Genomic DNA, 22,656 nt, shown 5'->3' with positions numbered 1-22,656 from the left:
ACTATTCAGAAATCATTGGCTGCTCCCTTAGAGATTTTTCCATTCTTTCACTGCGAGTTTGGAAAACATCTGAATTCCAACTCCAGGCGAGTTTTCGTTCCACCACTGGTGAATGTCCAAGTAACCCTTTGCTGGCTCTCAGCGGCCTGTTCCGACTCGCAGGCATGCTGTTCACCTGGCTATACACTCAACGCTGGTCAGCTCTTCATTTTCCTGACCACAAAAGCGAGACTTCAGAAATCATTGGAATCTCCACTACAGAATGTTCCAAACATTCACGGCGACTCTGGAATTCATTTGTATGTCCACTCCAGGCTGATTTTCGTTACACCACTTGTGAATGTCCAAGTAACACAATGCTGGATTTTTGCGACCTGTTCACAATCGCAGGGGTGATGTTCAACTGGCTATCCACTCAACCCTAGTCAGCCCTTCATTTTCCTGTCCACACAACCCAGCCTTCAGAAACCATTATTATCTCCAGTACCGAATGTTCCATTCATTCACTGCGTATCCGGAATTCTTCTGAATCTCCACTCCATGCAGGTGTTCGTTACACTGCTGGTGAATATCCAAGAAACACAATGCTGGTTTTCAGCAGCCTGTTCAATCTCACAGGCGTGCTGTTCTACTGGCTATCCACTCAAACCTGGAAAACACTTCATTTTCCTGTACTCACAACCCAGACTACAGAAATCTTTGGAACCTCCACTAGAGAGTGTGCCATTCATTCGCTGAATCTGGAATTCATCTCAATCTCTACTCCACACAGGCTTTGGTTTCACCACTGGTGAAAGTTCAAGTAACCCAATTCTGGTTCTCAGCGGCCTGTTCACACTCACAGGCGTGCTGTTAAACTGGCTATGCACTAAACTCTGGTCAGCTCTTCATTTTCCTTTCTACACAAAACAGACAGCAGAAATCATTGGATTCTCCACTATAAAATGTTCTATTAATTCAATCTGAATCTGGAATTCTTCCTCAATATCCACTGCAAGTAGACTTTCTTTACACCACTGGTGAATTTCCAAGTAACCCAATGCAGGTATTCAGCTGCCAATTCAAACCCGCAGGCGTGCTGTTCTACTGCCTGTCGACACAACTCTGGTAGGCTCTTCATTTTCCTGTCAACACAACCCATACTTCAGAAATCATTGGAATCTCCACTACAGAATGTGTCATTCATTCACTGAGAATCTGGAATTCATCTCATTCTCCACAGGAGGTCGTCATTTTTTACTCCACTGGTGAATGTCCAAGAAACTCAAGGCTGGTTTTCATCGGCCTGTTGACACTCGCAGGCGTGCTGTTAATCTGGCTGTCCATACAACCCTGGTCAGCTCTTCATTTTCCTCTCCACACAACCCAGACGTCAGAAATCATTGGAATCTCCACTACAAAATTTTCCATTCATTCATTCCGAATCTGGAATTCATCTGAATCTGCAAATCCAGGTAGGCTTTCGTTACACCACAGGTGAACGTCCGAGTAAACCGAATGCTGATTATCACACACGCAGGCTTACTATTAAACTATTCAGAAATCATTGGCATCTCCATTAGAGATTTTTCCATTCATTCACTGCGACTTTGGAAAACATCTGAATTCCAACTCCAGGCGAGTTTTCGTTCCACCACTGGTGAATGTCCAAGTAACCCAATGCTGTCTTTCAGCGGCCTGTTCACACTCGTAGGCATGCTGTTCTACTGGCTATCCACTCAACCCTGGTCAATTCTTCATTTTCCTGTCCACACAACCCCGACTTCAAAAATCATTGGAATCTCCACCCCTGAATGTGCCATTCATTCACTGAGAATCTGAAATTCATCTCCATCTCCAAATAAATAAAGGCAGACTTTCGTTACACCACTGGTAAATGTACAAGTAAACCAATGCTGGTTTTCAGAGGCCTGTTCACATTCTCAGGCGTGTTGTTTAACTGGATATCCACTCAACCCTGATCAGCTCTTCATATTCCTGCGCACACAACCCAGATTTCAGAAATCATTGGAATCTCGACTACAGAATGTTCCGTTCATTCACTGCGAATCTGGAATTCATCTGAATCTGCACTCCAGGAAGTTTAATGTTACACCACTGGTTAATGTTCCAGTAATCCAATTCTGATTTTCACCGTCCTGGTCACTCTCGCTGGCGTTCTGTTCAATTGATTATCTAATCAAACATGGTCAGCCCTTCATTTTCCTGGTCACGAAACCCAGATGTCAGAAAAAATTGGAATCTCCGCTAGAGAATGTGCCATTCGTTCACTGCGAATCTGATATTCATCTCAATATCCACTTGAAGGCAGACTTCCTTTACACCACAGGTAAATGTCCAAGTAATGCAGAGCTTGTGTTCTGCGGCCTGTTCACCCTCGCAGGCGTGCTGTTCTTCTGGCTATCCACTCAAACCAGTTCAGCTCTTCATTTTCCTGATGATACAACACAGATGTCAGAAACCATTGGAATCTCCTCGACAGACTCTGCTATTCATTCACTGCGAATCTGGAATTCATCTCAATCTCCACTCCACGCAGTCTTTCGTTACACCAGTGGTGAATGTCCAAGTAGCCCAATGCTGGTTTCCAGCGGCCTGTTCACACTCACAGGCGTGCTGTTCATCTGGCTATCCATGCAACCCTGGTAAGCTCTTCATTTTCCTCTCCACACAACCCAGACGTCAGAAATCATTGGAATCTCCACTACAGAATGTTCCACTCATTCACGGCGAATGTGGAATTCATCTGAAACTCCACTCCAGTCCGCCTTACATTACACAACTGGTGAATGTCCACGTAACCGAATGCTGATTTTCACACTCGCAGGCTTACTATTAAACTATTCAGAAATCATTGGCTGCTCCCTTAGAGATTTTTCCATTCTTTCACTGCGAGTTTGGAAAACATCTGAATTCCAACTCCAGGCGAGTTTTCGTTCCACCACTGGTGAATGTCCAAGTAACCCTTTGCTGGCTCTCAGCGGCCTGTTCCGACTCGCAGGCATGCTGTTCACCTGGCTATACACTCAACGCTGGTCAGCTCTTCATTTTCCTGACCACAAAAGCGAGACTTCAGAAATCATTGGAATCTCCACTACAGAATGTTCCAAACATTCACGGCGACTCTGGAATTCATTTGTATGTCCACTCCAGGCTGATTTTCGTTACACCACTTGTGAATGTCCAAGTAACACAATGCTGGATTTTTGCGACCTGTTCACAATCGCAGGGGTGATGTTCAACTGGCTATCCACTCAACCCTAGTCAGCCCTTCATTTTCCTGTCCACACAACCCAGCCTTCAGAAACCATTATTATCTCCAGTACCGAATGTTCCATTCATTCACTGCGTATCCGGAATTCTTCTGAATCTCCACTCCATGCAGGTGTTCGTTACACTGCTGGTGAATATCCAAGAAACACAATGCTGGTTTTCAGCAGCCTGTTCAATCTCACAGGCGTGCTGTTCTACTGGCTATCCACTCAAACCTGGAAAACACTTCATTTTCCTGTACTCACAACCCAGACTACAGAAATCTTTGGAACCTCCACTAGAGAGTGTGCCATTCATTCGCTGAATCTGGAATTCATCTCAATCTCTACTCCACACAGGCTTTGGTTTCACCACTGGTGAAAGTTCAAGTAACCCAATTCTGGTTCTCAGCGGCCTGTTCACACTCACAGGCGTGCTGTTAAACTGGCTATGCACTAAACTCTGGTCAGCTCTTCATTTTCCTTTCTACACAAAACAGACAGCAGAAATCATTGGATTCTCCACTATAAAATGTTCTATTAATTCAATCTGAATCTGGAATTCTTCCTCAATATCCACTGCAAGTAGACTTTCTTTACACCACTGGTGAATTTCCAAGTAACCCAATGCAGGTATTCAGCTGCCAATTCAAACCCGCAGGCGTGCTGTTCTACTGCCTGTCGACACAACTCTGGTAGGCTCTTCATTTTCCTGTCAACACAACCCATACTTCAGAAATCATTGGAATCTCCACTACAGAATGTGTCATTCATTCACTGAGAATCTGGAATTCATCTCATTCTCCACAGGAGGTCGTCATTTTTTACTCCACTGGTGAATGTCCAAGAAACTCAAGGCTGGTTTTCATCGGCCTGTTGACACTCGCAGGCGTGCTGTTAATCTGGCTGTCCATACAACCCTGGTCAGCTCTTCATTTTCCTCTCCACACAACCCAGACGTCAGAAATCATTGGAATCTCCACTACAAAATTTTCCATTCATTCATTCCGAATCTGGAATTCATCTGAATCTGCAAATCCAGGTAGGCTTTCGTTACACCACAGGTGAACGTCCGAGGAAACCGAATGCTGATTTTCACACTCGCAGGCTTACTATTAAACTATTCAGAAATCATTGGCATCTCCATTAGAGATTTTTCCATTCATTCACTGCGACTTTGGAAAACATCTGAATTCCAACTCCAGGCAAGTTTTCGTTCCACCACTGGTGAATGTCCAAGTAACCCAATGCTGTCTTTCAGCGGCCTGTTCACACTCGTAGGCATGCTGTTCTACTGTCTATCCACTCAACCCTGGTCAATTCTTCATTTTCCTGTCCACACAACCCCGACTTCAAAAATCATTGGAATCTCCACCCCTGAATGTGCCATTCATTCACTGAGAATCTGAAATTCATCTCCATCTCCAAATAAATAAAGGCAGACTTTCGTTACACCACTGGTAAATGTACAAGTAAACCAATGCTGGTTTTCAGAGGCCTGTTCACATTCTCAGGCGTGTTGTTTAACTGGATATCCACTCAACCCTGATCAGCTCTTCATATTCCTGTGCACACAACCCAGATTTCAGAAATCATTGGAATCTCGACTACAGAATGTTCCGTTCATTCACTGCGAATCTGGAATTCATCTGAATCTGCACTCCAGGAAGTTTAATGTTACACCACTGGTTAATGTTCCAGTAATCCAATTCTGATTTTCACCGTCCTGGTCACTCTCGCTGGCGTTCTGTTCAATTGATTATCTAATCAAACATGGTCAGCCCTTCATTTTCCTGGTCACGAAACCCAGATGTCAGAAAAAATTGGAATCTCCGCTAGAGAATGTGCCATTCGTTCACTGCGAATCTGATATTCATCTCAATATCCACTTGAAGGCAGACTTCCTTTACACCACAGGTAAATGTCCAAGTAATGCAGAGCTTGTGTTCTGCGGCCTGTTCACCCTCGCAGGCGTGCTGTTCTTCTGGCTATCCACTCAAACCAGTTCAGCTCTTCATTTTCCTGATGATACAACACAGATGTCAGAAACCATTGGAATCTCCTCGACAGACTCTGCTATTCATTCACTGCGAATCTGGAATTCATCTCAATCTCCACTCCACGCAGTCTTTCGTTACACCAGTGGTGAATGTCCAAGTAGCCCAATGCTGGTTTCCAGCGGCCTGTTCACACTCACAGGCGTGCTGTTCATCTGGCTATCCATGCAACCCTGGTCAGCTCTTCATTTTCCTCTCCACACAACCCAGACGTCAGAAATCATTGGAATCTCCACTACAGAATGTTCCACTCATTCACGGCGAATGTGGAATTCATCTGAAACTCCACTCCAGTCCGCCTTACATTACACAACTGGTGAATGTCCACGTAACCGAATGCTGATTTTCACACTCGCAGGCTTACTATTAAACTATTCAGAAATCATTGGCTGCTCCCTTAGAGATTTTTCCATTCTTTCACTGCGAGTTTGGAAAACATCTGAATTCCAACTCCAGGCGAGTTTTCGTTCCACCACTGGTGAATGTCCAAGTAACCCTTTGCTGGCTCTCAGCGGCCTGTTCCGACTCGCAGGCATGCTGTTCACCTGGCTATACACTCAACGCTGGTCAGCTCTTCATTTTCCTGACCACAAAAGCGAGACTTCAGAAATCTTTGGAATCTCCACTACAGAATGTTCCAAACATTCACGGCGACTCTGGAATTCATTTGTATGTCCACTCCAGGCTGATTTTCGTTACACCACTTGTGAATGTCCAAGTAACACAATGCTGGATTTTTGCGACCTGTTCACAATCGCAGGGGTGATGTTCAACTGGCTATCCACTCAACCCTAGTCAGCCCTTCATTTTCCTGTCCACACAACCCAGCCTTCAGAAACCATTATTATCTCCAGTACCGAATGTTCCATTCATTCACTGCGTATCCGGAATTCTTCTGAATCTCCACTCCATGCAGGTGTTCGTTACACTGCTGGTGAATATCCAAGAAACACAATGCTGGTTTTCAGCAGCCTGTTCAATCTCACAGGCGTGCTGTTCTACTGGCTATCCACTCAAACCTGGAAAACACTTCATTTTCCTGTACTCACAACCCAGACTACAGAAATCTTTGGAACCTCCACTAGAGAGTGTGCCATTCATTCGCTGAATCTGGAATTCATCTCAATCTCTACTCCACACAGGCTTTGGTTTCACCACTGGTGAAAGTTCAAGTAACCCAATTCTGGTTCTCAGCGGCCTGTTCACACTCACAGGCGTGCTGTTAAACTGGCTATGCACTAAACTCTGGTCAGCTCTTCATTTTCCTTTCTACACAAAACAGACAGCAGAAATCATTGGATTCTCCACTATAAAATGTTCTATTAATTCAATCTGAATCTGGAATTCTTCCTCAATATCCACTGCAAGTAGACTTTCTTTACACCACTGGTGAATTTCCAAGTAACCCAATGCAGGTATTCAGCTGCCAATTCAAACCCGCAGGCGTGCTGTTCTACTGCCTGTCGACACAACTCTGGTAGGCTCTTCATTTTCCTGTCAACACAACCCATACTTCAGAAATCATTGGAATCTCCACTACAGAATGTGTCATTCATTCACTGAGAATCTGGAATTCATCTCATTCTCCACAGGAGGTCGTCATTTTTTACTCCACTGGTGAATGTCCAAGAAACTCAAGGCTGGTTTTCATCGGCCTGTTGACACTCGCAGGCGTGCTGTTAATCTGGCTGTCCATACAACCCTGGTCAGCTCTTCATTTTCCTCTCCACACAACCCAGACGTCAGAAATCATTGGAATCTCCACTACAAAATTTTCCATTCATTCATTCCGAATCTGGAATTCATCTGAATCTGCAAATCCAGGTAGGCTTTCGTTACACCACAGGTGAACGTCCGAGGAAACCGAATGCTGATTTTCACACTCGCAGGCTTACTATTAAACTATTCAGAAATCATTGGCATCTCCATTAGAGATTTTTCCATTCATTCACTGCGACTTTGGAAAACATCTGAATTCCAACTCCAGGCGAGTTTTCGTTCCACCACTGGTGAATGTCCAAGTAACCCAATGCTGTCTTTCAGCGGCCTGTTCACATTCGTAGGCATGCTGTTCTACTGGCTATCCACTCAACCCTGGTCAATTCTTCATTTTCCTGTCCACACAACCCCGACTTCAAAAATCATTGGAATCTCCACCCCTGAATGTGCCATTCATTCACTGAGAATCTGAAATTCATCTCCATCTCCAAATAAATAAAGGCAGACTTTCGTTACACCACTGGTAAATGTACAAGTAAACCAATGCTGGTTTTCAGAGGCCTGTTCACATTCTCAGGCGTGTTGTTTAACTGGATATCCACTCAACCCTGGTCAGCTCTTCATATTCATGCGCACACAACCCAGACTTCAGAAATCATTGGAATCTCGACAACAGAATGTTCCGTTCATTCACTGCGAATCTGGAATTCATCTGAATCTGCACTCCAGGAAGTTTAATGTTACACCACTGGTTAATGTTCTAGTAATCCAATTCTGATTTTCACCGTCCTGGTCACTCTCGCTGGCGTTCTGTTCAATTGATTATCTAATCAAACATGGTCAGCCCTTCATTTTCCTGGTCACGAAACCCAGATGTCAGAAAAAATTGGAATCTCCGCTAGAGAATGTGCCATTCGTTCACTGCGAATCTGATATTCATCTCAATATCCACTTGAAGGCAGACTTCCTTTACACCACAGGTAAATGTCCAAGTAATGCAGAGCTTGTGTTCTGCGGCCGGTTCACCCTCGCAGGCGTGCTGTTCTTCTGGCTATCCACTCAAACCAGTTCAGCTCTTCATTTTCCTGATGATACAACACAGATGTCAGAAATCATTTGAATCTCCTCGACAGACTCTGCTATTCATTCACTGCGAATCTGGAATTCATCTCAATCTCCACTCCACGCAGTCTTTCGTTACACCAGTGGTCAATGTCCAAGTAGCCCAATGCTGGTTTCCAGCGGCCTGTTCACACTCACAGGCGTGCTGTTCATCTGGCTATCCATGCAACCCTGGTCAGCTCTTCATTTTCCTCTCCACACAACGCAGACGTCAGAAATCATTGGAACCTTCACTACAGAATGTTCCACTCATTCACGGCGAATATGGAATTCATCTGAAACTCCACTGCAGTCCGCCTTACATTACACAACTGGTGAATGTCCACGTAACCGAATGCTGATTTTCACACTCGCAGGCTTACTATTAAACTATTCAGAAATCATTGGCATCTCCCTTAGAGATTTTTCCATTCTTTCACTGCGAGTTTGGAAAACATCTGAATTCCAACTCCAGGCGAGTTTTCGTTCCACCACTGGTGAATGTCCAAGTAACCCATTGCTGGCTCTCAGCGGCCTGTTCAGACTCGCAGGCATGCTGTTCACCTGGCTATACACTCAACGCTGGTCAGCTCATCATTTGCCTGTCCACAAAAGCGAGACTTCAGAAATCATTGGAATCTCCACTACAGAATGTTCCAAACATTCACGGCGACTCTGGAATTCATTTGTATGTCCACTCCAGGCAGATTTTCGTTACACCACTTGTGAATGTCCAAGTAACACAATGCTGGATTTTTACGACCTGTTCACAATCGCAGGGGGGATGTTCAACTGGCTATCCACTCAACCCTAGTCAGCCCTTCAATTTCCTGTCCACACAACCCAGCCTTCAGAAACCATTATTATCTCCAGTACCGAATGTTCCATTCATTCACTGCATATCCGGAATTCTTCTGAATCTCCACTCCATGCAGGTGTTCGTTACACTGCTGGTGAATATCCAAGAAACACAATGCTGGTTTTCAGCAGCCTGTTCAATCTCACAGGCGTGCTGTTCTACTGGCTATCCACTCAAACCTGGAAAACACTTCATTTTCCTGTACTCACAACCCAGACTACAGAAATCTTTGGAACCTCCACTAGAGAGTGTGCCATTCATTCGCTGAATCTGGAATTCATCTCAATCTCTACTCCACACAGGCTTTGGTTTCACCACTGGTGAAAGTTCAAGTAACCCAATTCTGGTTTTCAGCGGCCTGTTCACACTCACAGGCGTGCTGTTAAACTGGCTCTGCACTAAACTCTGGTCAGCTCTTCATTTTCCTTTCTACACAAAACAGACAGCAGAAATCATTGGATTCTCCACTATAAAATGTTCTATTAATTCAATCTGAATCTGGAATTCTTCCTCAATATCCACTGCAAGTAGACTTTCTTTACACCACTGGTGAATGTCCAAGTAACCCAATGCAGGTATTCAGCTGCCAATTCAAACCCGCAGGCGTGCTGTTCTACTGCCTGTCGACACAACTCTGGTAGGCTCTTCATTTTCCTGTCAACACAACCCATACTTCAGAAATCATTGGAATCTCCACTACAGAATGTGTCATTCATTCACTGAGAATCTGGAATTCATCTCATTCTCCACAGGAGGTCGTCATTTTCTACTCCACTGGTGAATGTCCAAGAAACTCAAGGCTGGGTTTTATCGGCCTGTTGACACTCGCAGGCGTGCTGTTAATCTGGCTGTCCATACAACCCTGGTCAGCTCTTCATTTTCCTCTCCACACAACCCAGACGTCAGAAATCATTGGAATCTCCACTACAAAATTTTCCATTCATTCATTCCGAATCTGGAATTCATCTGAATCTGCAAATCCAGGTAGGCTTTCGTTACACCACAGGTGAACGTCCGAGGAAACCGAATGCTGACTTTCACACTCGCAGGCTTACTATTAAACTATTCAGAAATCATTGGCATCTCCATTAGAGATTTTTCCATTCATTCACTGCGACTTTGGAAAACATCTGAATTCCAACTCCAGGCGAGTTTTCGTTCCACCACTGGTGAATGTCCAAGTAACCCAATGCTGTCTTTCAGCGGCCTTTTCACACTCGTAGGCGTGCTGTTCTACTGGCTATCCACTCAACCCTGGTCAATTCTTCATTTTCCTGTCCACACAACCCCTACTTCAAAAATCTTTGGAATCTCCACCCCTGAATGTGCCATTCATTCACTGAGAATCTGAAATTCATCTCCATCTCCAAATAAATAAAGGCAGACTTTCGTTACACCACTGGTGAATGTACAAGTAAACCAATGCTGGTTTTCAGAGGCCTGTTCACATTCTCAGGCGTGTTGTTTAACTGGATATCCACTCAACCCTGGTCAGCTCTTCATATTCCTGCGCTCACAACCCAGACTTCAGAAATCATTGGAATCTCGACTACACAATGTTCCGTTCATTCACTGCGAATCTGGAATTCATCTGCATCTGCACTCCAGGAAGTTTAATGTTACACCACTGGTTAATGTTCCAGTAATCCAATTCTGATTTTCACCGTCCTGGTCACTCTCGCTGGCGTTCTGTTCAATTGATTATCTAATCAAACATGGTCAGCCCTTCATTTTCCTGGTCACGAAACCCAGATGTCAGAAAAAATTGGAATCTCCGCTAGAGAATGTGCCATTCGTTCACTGCGAATCTGATATTCATCTCAATATCCACTTGAAGGCAGACTTCCTTTACACCACAGGTAAATGTCCAAGTAATGCAGAGCTTGTGTTCTGCGGCCGGTTCACCCTCGCAGGCGTGCTGTTCTTCTGGCTATCCACTCAAACCAGTTCAGCTCTTCATTTTCCTGATGATACAACACAGATGTCAGAAATCATTTGAATCTCCTCGACAGACTCTGCTATTCATTCACTGCGAATCTGGAATTCATCTCAATCTCCACTCCACGCAGTCTTTCGTTACACCAGTGGTCAATGTCCAAGTAGCCCAATGCTGGTTTCCAGCGGCCTGTTCACACTCACAGGCGTGCTGTTCATCTGGCTATCCATGCAACCCTGGTCAGCTCTTCATTTTCCTCTCCACACAACGCAGACGTCAGAAATCATTGGAACCTTCACTACAGAATGTTCCACTCATTCACGGCGAATATGGAATTCATCTGAAACTCCACTGCAGTCCGCCTTACATTACACAACTGGTGAATGTCCACGTAACCGAATGCTGATTTTCACACTCGCAGGCTTACTATTAAACTATTCAGAAATCATTGGCATCTCCCTTAGAGATTTTTCCATTCTTTCACTGCGAGTTTGGAAAACATCTGAATTCCAACTCCAGGCGAGTTTTCGTTCCACCACTGGTGAATGTCCAAGTAACCCATTGCTGGCTCTCAGCGGCCTGTTCAGACTCGCAGGCATGCTGTTCACCTGGCTATACACTCAACGCTGGTCAGCTCATCATTTGCCTGTCCACAAAAGCGAGACTTCAGAAATCATTGGAATCTCCACTACAGAATGTTCCAAACATTCACGGCGACTCTGGAATTCATTTGTATGTCCACTCCAGGCAGATTTTCGTTACACCACTTGTGAATGTCCAAGTAACACAATGCTGGATTTTTACGACCTGTTCACAATCGCAGGGGGGATGTTCAACTGGCTATCCACTCAACCCTAGTCAGCCCTTCAATTTCCTGTCCACACAACCCAGCCTTCAGAAACCATTATTATCTCCAGTACCGAATGTTCCATTCATTCACTGCGTATCCGGAATTCTTCTGAATCTCCACTCCATGCAGGTGTTCGTTACACTGCTGGTGAATATCCAAGAAACACAATGCTGGTTTTCAGCAGCCTGTTCAATCTCACAGGCGTGCTGTTCTACTGGCTATCCACTCAAACCTGGAAAACACTTCATTTTCCTGTACTCACAACCCAGACTACAGAAATCTTTGGAACCTCCACTAGAGAGTGTGCCATTCATTCGCTGAATCTGGAATTCATCTCAATCTCTACTCGACACAGGCTTTGGTTTCACCACTGGTGAAAGTTCAAGTAACCCAATTCTGGTTTTCAGCGGCCTGTTCACACTCACAGGCGTGCTGTTAAACTGGCTCTGCACTAAACTCTGGTCAGCTCTTCATTTTCCTTTCTACACAAAACAGACAGCAGAAATCATTGGATTCTCCACTATAAAATGTTCTATTAATTCAATCTGAATCTGGAATTCTTCCTCAGTATCCACTGCAAGTAGACTTTCTTTACACCACTGGTGAATGTCCAAGTAACCCAATGCAGGTATTCAGCTGCCAATTCAAACCCGCAGGCGTGCTGTTCTACTGCCTGTCGACACAACTCTGGTAGGCTCTTCATTTTCCTGTCAACACAACCCATACTTCAGAAATCATTGGAATCTCCACTACAGAATGTGTCATTCATTCACTGAGAATCTGGAATTCATCTCATTCTCCACAGGAGGTCGTCATTTTCTACTCCACTGGTGAATGTCCAAGAAACTCAAGGCTGGGTTTTATCGGCCTGTTGACACTCGCAGGCGTGCTGTTAATCTGGCTGTCCATACAACCCTGGTCAGCTCTTCATTTTCCTCTCCACACAACCCAGACGTCAGAAATCATTGGAATCTCCACTACAAAATTTTCCATTCATTCATTCCGAATCTGGAATTCATCTGAATCTGCAAATCCAGGTAGGCTTTCGTTACACCACAGGTGAACGTCCGAGGAAACCGAATGCTGACTTTCACACTCGCAGGCTTACTATTAAACTATTCAGAAATCATTGGCATCTCCATTAGAGATTTTTCCATTCATTCACTGCGACTTTGGAAAACATCTGAATTCCAACTCCAGGCGAGTTTTCGTTCCACCACTGGTGAATGTCCAAGTAACCCAATGCTGTCTTTCAGCGGCCTTTTCACACTCGTAGGCGTGCTGTTCTACTGGCTATCCACTCAACCCTGGTCAATTCTTCATTTTCCTGTCCACACAACCCCAACTTCAAAAATCTTTGGAATCTCCACCCCTGAATGTGCCATTCATTCACTGAGAATCTGAAATTCATCTCCATCTCCAAATAAATAAAGGCAGACTTTCGTTACACCACTGGTGAATGTACAAGTAAACCAATGCTGGTTTTCAGAGGCCTGTTCACATTCTCAGGCGTGTTGTTTAACTGGATATCCACTCAACCCTGGTCAGCTCTTCATATTCCTGCGCTCACAACCCAGACTTCAGAAATCATTGGAATCTCGACTACACAATGTTCCGTTCATTCACTGCGAATCTGGAATTCATCTGCATCTGCACTCCAGGAAGTTTAATGTTACACCACTGGTTAATGTTCCAGTAATCCAATTCTGATTTTCACCGTCCTGGTCACTCTCGCTGGCGTTCTGTTCAATTGATTATCTAATCAAACATGGTCAGCCCTTCATTTTCCTGGTCACGAAACCCAGATGTCAGAAAAAATTGGAATCTCCGCTAGAGAATGTGCCATTCGTTCACTGCGAATCTGATATTCATCTCAATATCCACTTGAAGGCAGACTTCCTTTACACCACAGGTAAATGTCCAAGTAATGCAGTGCTTGTGTTCTGCGGCCTGTTCACACTCGCAGGCGTGCTGTTCTTCTGGCTATCCACTCAAACCAGGTCAGCTCTTCATTTTCCTGTCGATACAACACAGATGTCAGAAATCATTGGAATCTCCTCGACAGACTCTGCTATTCATTCACTGCGAATCTGGAATTCATCTCAATCTCCACTCCACGCAGTCTTTCGTTACACCAGTGGTGAATGTCCAAGTAGCCCAATGCTGGTTTCCAGCGGCCTGTTCACACTCACAGGCGTGCTGTTCATCTGGCTATCCATGCAACCCTGGTCAGCTCTTCATTTTCCTCTCCACACAACGCAGACGTCAGAAATCATTGGAATCTTCACTACAGAATGTTCCACTCATTCACGGCGAATGTGGAATTCATCTGAAACTCCACTCCAGTCCGCCTTACTTTACACAACTGGTGAATGTCCACGTAACCGAATGCTGATTTTCACACTCGCAGGGTTACTATTAAACTATTCAGAAATCATTGGCATCTCCCTTAGAGATTTTTCCATTCTTTCACTGCGAGTTTAGAAAACATCTGAATTCCAACTCCAGGCGAGTTTTCGTTCCACCACTGGTGAATGTCCAAATAACCCATTGCTGGCTCTCAGCGGCCTGTTCAGACTCGCAGGCATGCTGTTCACCTGGCTATACACTCAACGCTGGTCAGCTCTTCATTTTCCTGTCCACAAAAGCGAGACTTCAGAAATCATTGGAATCTCCACTACAGAATGTTCCAAACATTCACGGCGACTCTGGAATTCATTTGTATGTCCACTCCAGGCAGATTTTCGTTACACCACTTGTGAATATCCAAGTAACACAATGCTGGATTTTTACGACCTGTTCACAATCGCAGGGGGGATGTTCAACTGGCTATCCACTCAACCCTAGTCAGCCCTTCATTTTCCTGTCCACACAACCCAGCCTTCAGAAACCATTATTATCTCCAGTACAGAATGTTCCATTCATTCACTGCGTATCCGAAGTTCTTCTGTATCTCCACTCCATGCAGTTGTTCGTTACACTGCTGGTGAATATCCAAGAAACACAATGCTGGTTTTCAGCAGCCTGTTCAATCTCACAGGCGTGCTGTTCTACTGGCTATCCACTCAAACCTGGAAAACACTTCATTTTCCTGTACTCACAACCCAGACTACAGAAATCTTTGGAACCTCCACTAGAGAGTGTGCCATTCATTCGCTGAATCTGGAATTCATCTCAATCTCTACTCCACACAGGCTTTGGTTTCACCACTGGTGAAAGTTCAAGTAACCCAATTCTGGTTTTCAGCGGCCTGTTCACACTCACAGGCGTGCTGTTAAACTGGCTATGCACTAAACTCTGGTCAGCTCTTCATTTTCCTTTCTACACAAAACAGACAGCAGAAATCATTGGATTCTCCACTATAAAATGTTCTATTAATTCAATCTGAATCTGGAATTCTTCCTCAATATCCACTGCAAGTAGACTTTCTTTACACCACTGGTGAATGTCCAAGTAACCCAATGCAGGTATTCAGCTGCCAATTCAAACCCGCAGGCGTGCTGTTCTACTGCCTGTCGACACAACTCTGGTAGGCTCTTCATTTTCCTGTCAACACAACCCATACTTCAGAAATCATTGGAATCTCCACTACAGAATGTGTCATTCATTCACTGAGAATCTGGAATTCATCTCATTCTCCACAGGAGGTCGTCATTTTTTACTCCACTGGTGAATGTCCAAGAAACTCAAGGCTGGTTTTCATCGGCCTGTTGACACTCGCAGGCATGCTGTTAATCTGGCTGTCCATACAACCCTGGTCAGCTCTTCATTTTCCTCTCCACACAACCCAGACGTCAGAAATCATTGGAATCTCCACTACAAAATTTTCCATTCATTCATTCCGAATCTGGAATTCATCTGAATCTGCAAATCCAGGTAGGCTTTCGTTACACCACAGGTGAACGTCCGAGTAAACCGAATGCTGATTTTCACACTTGCAGGCTTACTATTAAACTATTCAGAAATCATTGGCATCTCCATTAGAGATTTTTCCATTCATTCACTGCGACTTTGGAAAACATCTGAATTCCAACTCCAGGCGAATTTTCGTTCCACCACTGGTGAATGTCCAAGTAACCCAATGCTGGTTTCCAGCGGCCTGTTCACACTCACAGGCGTGCTGTTCATCTGGCTATCCATGCAACCCTGGTCAGCTCTTCATTTTCCTCTCCACACAACCCAGACGTCAGAAATCATTGGAATCTCCACTACAGAATGTTCCACTCATTCACGGCGAATGTGGAATTCATCTGAAACTCCACTCCAGTCCACCTTACTTTACACAACTGGTGAATGTCCACGTAACCGAATGCTGATTTTCACACTCGCAGGCTTACTATTAAACTATTCAGAAATCATTGGCATCTCCCTTAGAGATTTTTCCATTCTTTCACTACGAGTTTGGAAAACATCTGAATTCCAACTCCAGGCGAGTTTTCGTTCCACCACTGGTGAATGTCCAAGTAACCCATTGCTGGCTCTCAGCGGCCTGTTCCGACTCGCAGGCATGCTGTTCACCTGGCTATACACTCAACGCTGGTCAGCTCTTCATTTTCCTGACCACAAAAGCGAGACTTCAGAAATCATTGGAATCTCCACTACAGAATGTTCCAAACATTCACGGCGACTCTGGAATTCATTTGTATGTCCACTCCAGGCAGATTTTCGTTACACCACTTGTGAATGTCCAAGTAACACAATGCTGGATTTTTGCGACCTGTTCACAATCGCAGGGTGATGTTCAACTGGCTATCCACTCAACCCTAGTCAGCCCTTCATTTTCCTGTCCACACAACCCAGCCCTCAGAAACCATTATTATCTCCAGTACAGAATGTTCCATTCATTCACTGCGTATCCGGAATTCTTCTGAATCTCCACTCCATGCAGGTGTTCGTTACACTGCTGGTGAATATCCAAGAAACACAATGCTGGTTTTCAGCAGCCTGTTCAATCTCACAGGCGTGCTGTTCTACTGGCTATCCACTCAAACCTGGAAAACACTTCATTTTCCTGTACTCACAACCCAGACTACAGAAATCTTTGGAACCTCCACTAGAGAGTGTGCCATTCATTCGCTGAATCTGGAATTCATCTCAATCTCTACTCCAAACAGGCTTTGGTTTCACCACTGGTGAAAGTTCAAGTAACCCAATTCTGGTTTTCAGCGGCCTGTTCACACTCACAGGCGTGCTGTTAAACTGGCTATGCACTAAACTCTGGTCAGCTCTTCATTTTCCTTTCTACACAAAACAGACAGCAGAAATCATTGGATTCTCCACTATAAAATGTTCTATTAATTCAATCTGAATCTGGAATTCTTCCTCAATATCCACTGCAAGTAGACTTTCTTTACACCACTGGTGAATGTCCAAGTAACCCAATGCAGGTATTCAGCTGCCAATTCAAACCCGCAGGCGTGCTGTTCTACTGCCTGTCGACACAACTCTGGTAGGCTCTTCATTTTCCTGTCAACACAACCCATACTTCAGAAATCATTGGAATCTCCACTACAGAATGTGTCATTCATTCACTGAGAATCTGGAATTCATCTCATTCTCCACAGGAGGTCGTCATTTTTTACTCCACTGGTGAATGTCCAAGAAACTCAAGGCTGGTTTTCATCGGCCTGTTGACACTCGCAGGCGTGCTGTTAATCTGGCTGTCCATACAACCCTGGTCAGCTCTTCATTTTCCTCTCCACACAACCCAGACGTCAGAAATCATTGGAATCTCCACTACAAAATTTTCCATTCATTCATTCCGAATCTGGAATTCATCTGAATCTGCAAATCCAGGTAGGCTTTCGTTACACCACAGGTGAACGTCCGAGTAAACCGAATGCTGATTTTCACACTCGCAGGCTTACTATTAAACTATTCAGAAATCATTGGCATCTCCATTAGAGATTTTTCCATTCATTCACTGCGACTTTGGAAAACATCTGAATTCCAACTCCAGGCGAGTTTTCGTTCCACCACTGGTGAATGTCCAAGTAACCCAATGCTGGTTTCCAGCGGCCTGTTCACACTCACAGGCGTGCTGTTCATCTGGCTATCCATGCAACCCTGGTCAGCTCTTCATTTTCCTCTCCACACAACCCACACGTCAGAAATCATTGGAATCTCCACTACAGAATGTTCCACTCATTCACGGCGAATGTGGAATTCATCTGAAACTCCACTCCTGTCCGCCTTACATTACACAATTGGTGAATGTCCACGTAACCGAATGCTGATTTTCACACTCGCAGGCTTACTATTAAACTATTCAAAAATCATTGGCATCTCCCTTAGAGATTTTTCCATTCTTTCACTGCGAGTTTGGAAAACATCTGAATTCCAACTCCAGGCGAGTTTTCGTTCCACCCCTGGTGAATGTCCAAGTAACCCATTGCTGGCTCTCATTGGCCTGTTCCGACCCGGAGGCATGCTGTTCACCTGGCTATACTCTCAACGCTGGTCAGCTCTTCATTTTCCTGACCACAAAAGCGAGACTTCAGAAATCATTGGAATCTCCACTACAGAATGTTCCAAACATTCCCGGCGACTCTGGAATTCATTTGTATGTCCACTCCAGGCAGATTTTCGTTACACCACTTGTGAATGTCCAAGTAACACAATGCTGGATTTTTGCGACCTGTTCACAATCGCAGGGGGGATGTTCAACTGGCTATCCAATCAACCCTAGTCAGCCCTTCATTTTCCTGTCCACACAACCCAGCCTTCAGAAACCATTATTATCTCCAGTACAGAATGTTCCATTCATTCACTGCGTATCCGGAATTCTTCTGAATCTCCACTCCATGCAGGTGTTCGTTACACTGCTGGTGAATATCCAAGAAACACAATGCTGGTTTTCAGCAGCCTGTTGAATCTCACAGGCGTGCTGTTCTACTGGCTATCCACTCAAACCTGTAAAACACTTCATTTTCCTGTACTCACAACCCAGACTACAGAAAACTTTGGAACCTCCACTAGAGAGTGTGCCATTCATTCGCTGAATCTGGAATTCATCTCAATCTCTACTCCACACAGGCTTTGGTTTCACCACTGGTGAAAGTTCAAGTAACCCAATTCTGGTTCTCAGCGGCCTGTTCACACTCACAGGCGTGCTGTTAAACTGGCTATGCACTAAACTCTGGTCAGCTCTTCATTTTCCTTTCTACACAAAACAGACAGCAGAAATCATTGGATTCTCCACTATAAAATGTTCTATTAATTCAATCTGAATCTGGAATTCTTCCTCAATATCCACTGCAAGTAGACTTTCTTTACACCACTGGTGAATGTCCAAGTAACCCAATGCTGGTTTCCAGCGGCCTGTTCACACTCACAGGCGTGCTGTTCATCTGGCTATCCATGCAACCCTGCTCAGCTCTTCTATTTTCCTCTCCACACAACCCAGACGTCAGAAATCATTGGAATCTCCACTACAGAATGTTCCACTCATTCACGGCGAATGTGGAATTCATCTGAAACTCCACTCCAGTCCGCCTTACATTACACAACTGGTGAATGTCCACGTAACCGAATGCTGATTTTCACACTCGCAGGCTTACTATTAAACTATTCAGAAATCATTGGCATCTCCCTTAGAGATTTTTCCATTCTTTCACTGCGAGTTTGGAAAACATCTGAATTCCAACTCCAGGCGAGTTTTCGTTCCACCCCTGGTGAATGTCCAAGTAACCCATTGCTGGCTCTCAGCGGCCTGTTCCGACTCGCAGGCATGCTGTTCACCTGGCTATACACTCAACGCTGGTCAGCTCTTCATTTTCCTGACCACAAAAGCGAGACTTCAGAAATCATTGGAATCTCCACTACCGAATGTTCCAAACATTCACGGCGACTCTGTAATTCATTTGTATGTCCACTCCAGGCAGATTTCGTTACACCACTTGTGAATGTCCAAGTAACACAATGCTGGATTTTTACGACCTGTTCACAATCGCAGGGGTGATGTTCAACTGGCTATCCACTCAACCCTAGTCAGCCCTTCATTTTCCTGTCCACACAACCCAGCCTTCAGAAACCATTATTATCTCCAGTACAGAATGTTCCATTCATTCACTGCGTATCCGGAATTCTTCTGAATCTCCACTCCATGCAGGTGTTCGTTACACTGCTCGTGAATATCCAAGAAACACAATGCTGGTTTTCAGCAGCCTGTTCAATCTCACAGGCGTGCTGTTCTACTGGCTATCCACTCAAACCTGGAAAACACTTCATTTTCCTGTACTCACAACCCAGACTACAGAAATCTTTGGAACCTCCACTAGAGAGTGTGCCATTCATTCGCTGAATCTGGAATTCATCTCAATCTCTACTCCAAACAGGCTTTGGTTTCACCACTGGTGAAAGTTCAAGTAACCCAATTCTGGTTCTCAGCGGCCTGTTCACACTCACAGGCGTGCTGTTAAACTGGCTATGCACTAAACTCTGGTCAGCTCTTCATTTTCCTTTCTACACAAAACAGACAGCAGAGATCATTGGATTCTCCACTATAAAATGTTCTATTAATTCAATCTGAATCTGGAATTCTTCCTCAATATCCACTGCAAGTAGACTTTCTTTACACCACTGGTGAATGTCCAAGTAACCCAATGCAGGTATTCAGCTGCCAATTCAAACCCGCAGGCGTGCTGTTCTACTGCCTGTCGACACAACTCTGGTAGGCTCTTCATTTTCCTGTCAACACAACCCATACTTCAGAAATCATTGGAATCTCCACTACAGAATGTGTCATTCATTCACTGAGAATCTGGAATTCATCTCATTCTCCACAGGAGGTCGTCATTTTTTACTCCACTGGTGAATGTCCAAGAAATTCAAGGCTGGTTTTCATCGGCCTGTTGACACTCGCAGGCGTGCTGTTAATCTGGCTGTCCATACAACCCTGGTCAGCTCTTCATTTTCCTCTCCACACAACCCAGACGTCAGAAATCATTGGAATCTCCACTACAAAATTTTCCATTCATTCATTCCGAATCTGGAATTCATCTGAATCAGCAAATCCAGGTAGGCTTTCGTTACACCACAGGTGAACGTCCGAGTAAACCGAATGCTGATTTTCACACTCGCAGGCTTACTATTAAACTATTCAGAAATCATTGGCATCTCCATTAGAGATTTTTCCATTCATTCACTGCGACTTTGGAAAACATCTGAATTCCAACTCCAGGCGAGTTTTCGTTCCACCACTGGTGAATGTCCAAGTAACCCAATGCTGGTTTCCAGCAGCCTGTTCACACTCACAGGCGTGCTGTTCATCTGGCTATCCATGCAACCATGGTCAGCTCTTCATTTTCCTCTCCACACAACCCAGACGTCAGAAATCATTGGAATCTCCACTACAGAATGTTCCACTCATTCACGGCGAATGTGGAATTCATCTGAAACTCCACTCCAGTCCGCCTTACTTTACACAACTGGTGAATGTCCACGTAACCGAATGCTGATTTTCACACTCGCAGGCTTACTATTAAACTATTCAGAAATCATTGGCATCTCCCTTGGAGACTTTTCCATTCTTTCACTACAAGTTTGGAAAACATCTGAATTCCAACTCCAGGCGAGTTTTCGTTCCACCACTGGTGAATGTCCAAGTAACCCATTGCTGGCTCTCAGCGGCCTGTTCCGACTCGCAGGCATGCTGTTCACCTGGCTATACACTCAACGCTGCTCAGCTCTTCATTTTCCTGACCACAAAAGCGAGACTTCAGAAATCATTGGAATCTCCACTACAGAATGTTCCAAACATTCACGGCGACTCTGGAATTCATTTGTATGTCCACTCCAGGCAGATTTTCGTTACACCACTTGTGAATGTCCAAGTAACACAATGCTGGATTTTTGCGACCTGTTCACAATCGCAGGGTGATGTTCAACTGGCTATCCACTCAACCCTAGTCAGCCCTTCATTTTCCTGTCCACACAACCCAGCCTTCAGAAACCATTATTATCTCCAGTACCGAATGTTCCATTCATTCACTGCGTATCCGGAATTCTTCTGAATCGCCACTCCATGCAGGTGTTCGTTACACTGCTCGTGAATATCCAAGAAACACAATGCTGGTTTTCAGCAGCCTGTTCAATCTCACAGGCGTGCTGTTCTACTGGCTATCCACTCAAACCTGGAAAACACTTCATTTTCCTGTACTCACAACCCAGACTACAGAAATCTTTGGAACCTCCACTAGAGAGTGTGCCATTCATTCGCTGAATCTGGAATTCATCTCAATCTCTACTCCACACAGGCTTTGGTTTCACCACTGGTGAAAGTTCAAGTAACCCAATTCTGGTTTTCAGCGGCCTGTTCACACTCACAGGCGTGCTGTTCATCTGGCTATGCACTAAACTCTGGTCAGCTCTTCATTTTCCTTTCTACACAAAACAGACAGCAGAAATCATTGGATTCTCCACTATAAAATGTTCTATTAATTCAATCTGAATCTGGAATTCTTCCTCAATATCCACTGCAAGTAGACTTTCTTTACACCACTGGTGAATGTCCAAGTAACCCAATGCTGGTTTCCAGCGGCCTGTTCACACTCACAGGCGTGCTGTTCATCTGGCTATCCATGCAACCCTGCTCAGCTCTTCATTTTCCTCTCCACACAACCCAGACGTCAGAAATCATTGGAATCTCCACTACAGAATGTTCCACTCATTCACGGCGAATGTGGAATTCATCTGAAACTCCACTCCAGTCCGCCTTACATTACACAACTGGTGAATGTCCACGTAACCGAATGCTGATTTTCACACTCGCAGGCTTACTATTAAACTATTCAGAAATCATTGGCATCTCCCTTAGAGATTTTTCCATTCTTTCACTGCGAGTTTGGAAAACATCTGAATTCCAACTCCAGGCGAGTTTTCGT

Source organism: Sorex fumeus, unplaced genomic scaffold, assembly GCF_029834395.1.
Source record: "Sorex fumeus unplaced genomic scaffold, SorFum_2.1 ptg000043l, whole genome shotgun sequence".
NCBI lineage: Eukaryota > Metazoa > Chordata > Mammalia > Eulipotyphla > Soricidae > Sorex > Sorex fumeus.
Note: the sequence above shows the minus strand (reverse complement) of the source record.